We start from the raw sequence: 5,769 nt of genomic DNA, 5'->3' as shown, positions 1-5,769 counted from the left end.
AATCCATACGAGTCATTTCGTCTTGCTCAAGGAGGAAGTTCAAAACTTCTCTCCCTTTTCATTATTTTATTTTGGGGAAGTTTAAAAAAACTTTTTCCAAGTTTTCATCGAAGGAAGTTCGAAAATAAAAGTTCAGTTTTCACATCTTTCTTTTTCGGGAGAAAGTCGGTACCCTCCACTCATGACAAAAATTGACGGAAAATTTTTGCTTTTGCATCTTCGTTTGCTTGTGTCTGCACACACACATATACACACACACACACACTCACAAGTCATACACATGTTATGTCACATCAAGTCAAACTTGGTCAAGTTAGTAGTCAAGTCAATCACAGTATATACGAGTCCATTGGCAAATTTATTTTTACAGGTCTTATCTACAGCCCACGTCCGGGGACAAACGGACCATCTACAGCCCACGTCCGGGGACAAGCGGACCATCTACAGCCCATGTCCGGGGACAAGCGGACCACCATCATTTCATGACGCAAGGTTCTCGATACACAGAGACTTGCAATCTCATCATCTTTCGACTTTCCTCAAGCATGGAAGGCATTATCGGTGGAATTCTTCAAGCATAGAATGACACCATATTCATCAGTCGGCTTTCCTTAGGCTTGGAAAGCGTTATCGGTGGATTTTTCTTCAAGTATAGAAAACCGCCAAGTCGGCTTTCCTCGGGCTTGGAAAGCGTTATCGGTGGATTTTTCTTCAAGTATAGAAAACCGCCAAGTCGGCTTTCCTCAGGCATGGAAAGCATCATCAGTGGATTTTTCTTCAAGTATAGAAAACCACAAAGTTCCTTTGTCGGCTTTCCTCAAGCATGGAAGGCATTATCGGTGGAATTCTTCAAGCATAGAATGACACCAAATTCGTTCGTCGACTTTCCTTAGGCACGGAAGGTATTATCCGGTAGTTTTCTTCAGGCTTAGAAAACTGCCAAACTCTTCAGTCGGCTTTCCTCAAGCATGGAAAGCGTTTCAATCAATGTCACTCGGTGGATTCCTTCAAGCTTAGGAAGCTGCCAAATTCGTTTATCACCGACACACTGGTGCCAGATACGTATTCTATCCATTTACTCTTTTATCTGTAGAACTAACATTTTTCTGCAGGTATCGGCGTATACAGAGTGATTTAGGATCGCAGAACGTCTTAAATCATTCTCCGTCCCTATCGACTACTTTGACTATCGCTTTCGAAACTGACGTTTCTACAAACTCAGTCAAAGTGGGGGCTTCTGTAGACACGTAAAAATGTCTCCCCAAAACCAAACCCGATGATAAATAACCTTTCACCGCCACTGTTGGTCGGGTTTAGTATTTAATCCCGAGAGTGCTTAAAAAATCGTATTTTATTAAATTCTCATTTTTGAAAGGTCCATGGATTAGTCTTGGTGTTTGGTAAAAGCATAGTGTTAATTTTAGCCCAAGCTTGTTAATTAATTTTAAGCCCAAACCTTTTTATTTTATTATTTTATTATTTATTTTTGGCCCAAATATTTTATTTATTTTTATTTCATTATTTTCTTATTTTAAGCCCGGATAATAAAAGTCAGAAAAAAAGCCCAAAATTATCAATCGGCACTTAAAAAGCCGAAAGAAATTAGGGTTAAAAATGAATTTAGACGAAAAAATGGACTGGAACTGACCGTGTCACGGTACAGCCTGACCGTGTCACGGGAACCCTTCCCGTCTGACGGTGGGACTTCCCGTGACACGGGAGGTCTGCCGTGACACGGGAAGTTCCGTGTCCTTTCCGCGTAAACCCTTAACGCGTTTTCCGTTCCGTTTTCTGAAAATTTCCTGCGTCACTCCAAAACTGTACCGTGTCACGGGAATATGTACTGTCTGACGGTACCGTGTCACGAGATACTTTTTTAGGGTTTTTGTCATTTTAGGGTTCCGTGTGCTCCCTCATCACATTTCCCTATAAATACCCCCTCATTTCTGATGTACGGGGCAACGAGAATTCGATTATTCTTATTTTCTCTCTTCTATGCTATCAACCTAAACACTAGCCTACCCTTTTCACTTCAAAATTCCTTCTTCAAGCACTCAAAGGAGTCCATATTTTACTCGAGGTTCTGTCCTTAAGCCAAGGCGTGAAAGGTAGAATCGTTTGAGGGTTTGGCCCCAAAATCAACCATATATTATTTGATTTAATTGAGTTATTGTTTTATTATTTCCTTGAAGTTACTAACTCGTTTATTATTTTGTAGTTGCAAACAAACAGATTCAAAGTAAGGATCATGCTCTTTTATTATTATTATTATTTTTCTAACAATTTTATGTTGTTGGAATTGTGATTAAATTGGTTTTTATATTAATATTGATTCTATTATTTATTTTGATCACCATATTGCATGTTTAAAGGGAATATGTAATTGAAAATCACGACTAATAAGATGATTTGGACAACCGGTTTAGGATCCCTTTTAATCTTATTATTAATTCAAGTGATCAACAAATTTTTAGAATTATGTGTGCATTAATTTTGAACCAATTTAGTTAAATAATAGTTTGGAGCTAATTGAATTATTGTTTGTATGCCTTTGAGATCACAGGAATGCTTTTCAATATAAGAATCGAGTAGAGGCCAATACGGGCGAATGTGACTCCACGACTCACTTCGTACCATCATCCCCGATCCTCCTTTCGTGGTTCCGAACCATATGGAGTTAGTAATCTCATGGATTATGAATGGGGTGTAACCTTCACGGGTCAATCGTTGTTGCCTTCGTTGTCCCTTATCGTGGTTGCCTTTTATGATCCGTGAACGGTTTACAAGTTCCTTAAAAACTTGTTGGCGGCTCCCTACTTTGCTTTGTCCCTAATCGTATGTCAATTCCCACTTCCTAAGAGTGCCATGCATATTCACAACATGCTTTAACGTAGGCGCATTTCGAACGACGCCTACAGCTATCAATGTCTGTCCACTTAGAACTGCGAGGATGCTCGACATAAGGGATGAGGATTTAACTCCGTCCACACAAGGAATAAGAGCTTACGATAATACTCGTCGTCAAGCTCTTGGCAAAATAATCCTAAATGTGACGGCAGGAGTAATAGAACATGCTACTACTTTTCAAGTAGTAGATATCAAAGCCTCATTCAATTTGTTGTTAGGACGCCCTTGGCTCCATGAGCTAAAGGCCGTCCCTTCATCTCTCCACCAACAAGTGAAAGCCATAGATGGAGGAATTCCAATCACTATTGACGCTTCGCCGATGAGAATCAAATCCATAGAAAATCCAATCATCAATGTGGAGCACGACGAAGATGATGAAGACCTATGGGGCTTTAACGAAGAAGTCTCCTTAATCTAAGAGGATGAAAGGACATCTCTTTGCCACGACCCCCATTCCAACATGATTGTCAACACCATGCTGAAGAAACAAGGACACTTCCCTGGGATGACCCTAGGAAAGAAGAAGGGGATAGCAAAATCGGTAGAGTCACCTGGCCTCCCTAAGCTAGATACTTTCGGACTTGGTTTCGAACTGACTCGGAAAGATCTCAAGCGAGCCCAGGACAAGTTGAAAGCACGTAGAGACGCTCGCATTCAAAAGAAAGCAATTCCAATGGATCAATACCCTCTTACGCTTAATGGTCAGTTTATAAAAGAAGGAGAGGACTATCCATGCCATGAATTTCCCGAGCCATTTATTGTAAATGGCATACGACAACCAGGATTCGAGATTTTCTTGGATTGCTACTTCAATGACGAAATCCCAACTCCTGTCCATAAGGAGAAAGCACCCCCATGCTTTGACTTTAACTTCATGGGATTACTGTTTGGGCGAGAAAAGAATGAGCCAGCTTATGAAGAAGACAATTCCTCACTCATTCAAACGGTCCTACAAAGAGAAAACTTCGACCCCTCGAAGCTAATCACTCCAGCCGAATGATCACTACAAGGGTGGCGCAAGACTATCAAAGTGACTACTCCAAGCGGAAGGAAGATATCAATCACGACAGGGCAAGGGCCGATGTTCGAAGAGTCGTCGGAGTCAGAGTCCGAGCCAGAGTCTTTCCCTTTAGAGTCTTCTAAGTCTTTAGCAATAACACCTCCCCTTCCTATTTCTTCTCCTAGGATAGTTAGTGATCCAGTCCCTGAGGACATATCACTCTTTGATGTAATGATCTCAGAGTATAATAATATTTCTCGTTCTCCTTACTTCTTGTGTTCTTCCCTAACCCAAGATGACGAGCATTGCTTAGCTAACGATGAAAAAGACAAAGAAATTATTAAAGCAATGGAAACACTCGAAAAGAAAACACCAGTAATTGAAGAGACTGAAACAGTTGACATCTCGAATGATTCAACTCATAAAAGAGAAGTTAAAATCGGACTAACATTGAATAAACAAGAAAGAACCGATTTAATTAACTTACTTAATGAATTTATTGATGTATTTGCTTGGTCATATGAAGATATGCCAGGTATTAACAGAGAAATAGCTCAACACACTATACCACTAATCTCAGGAATGAAACCTGTAAAACAAAATTTGCGTCGAATGAAACTCGACGTAGCACTTAAAATAAAAGAAGAAGTTCAAAAACAAATAACTGCAGGTTTCATCAAGGTATCCAAATACCCCGAATGGGTCGCCAACGTCGTCCCAGTTCCAAAGAAAGACGGAAGGGTAAGGATGTGTGTCGACTATCGAGATCTAAATAAGGCAAGTCCAAAGGACGACTTCCCTTTGCCACAGATCGATATTCTGGTAAACAACACGGCAAATCACGTGCTTCTCTCATTCATGGACGGATATGCAGGGTATAATCAGATTCTCATGGTAGAAGAAGACATGGAGAAAACGACCTTCATCACACCATGGGGCACTTACTGCTACACGGTAATGCCATTTGGGTTGAAAAACGCAGGTGCTACTTACCAACGTGCAGCAACCGCCTTACTCCATGACATGATGCATAAAGAAGTCAAAGTGTATGTCGACGACATGATTGTGAAATCAAAGGACCGTCCAGGCCATCAAGTAGCCTTAAGGAAATTTTTCGAAAGGCTAAGAAAATATAATATGAGGTTGAATCCATCAAAATGTGCTTTTGGAGTCACCTCAGGCAAGCTCTTGAGATACGTCATAAGCTCTAGAGGAATAGAGATAGATCCAACCAAGATTAAAGCAATCATGTCGATGCCACCGCCCAAGACCGAGAAACAGATTCGAGGATTTATTGGTCGGTTGCAATACATAAGTAGATTCATATCAAAACTGACAACGATATATGAACCAATCTTCAAAAAGCTCAAGAAGAATGTACCAGTAATATGGGACGATGAGTGTCAAAAAGCCTTTGACAAGATTAAAGCCTATCTCGCAAATCCTCTCGTATTAGCGCCAGCACTTCCCGGAATACCTCTTAGGTTGTACTTGACGGTTACTAAAGAGACAATGGGAGCCATGCTAGCGCAAGAGGTAGAAAGCAAAGAGAATGCAATCTATTACCTAAGTAAGAAGATGCTCGAATACGAAACACGCTATACACCGCTCGAGAAATTGTGCCTCGCTTTGGTGTGGGCCACAACTAAGTTGAGACATTACATGTTGGTACATACCGTTTTCGTAGTCTCCCGATTGGATCCACTCAAGTATCTGTTCGAGAAATCAACACTCAATGGACGTATTTCAAGATGGATAGTCAATTTATCCTAGTTTGATGTACGGTTTATGCCACAAAAAGCTATTAAAGGATCTGTGGTGTCAGATTTTCTGGTAGACTTTCCAATAGAAGACTCGACACC

The sequence above is a fragment of the Chenopodium album genome, chromosome 8 (assembly GCF_948465745.1).
Source record: "Chenopodium album chromosome 8, dcCheAlbu1.1, whole genome shotgun sequence".
Taxonomy (NCBI): Eukaryota; Viridiplantae; Streptophyta; class Magnoliopsida; order Caryophyllales; family Amaranthaceae; genus Chenopodium; species Chenopodium album.
This window is presented reverse-complemented; position numbering follows the sequence as displayed.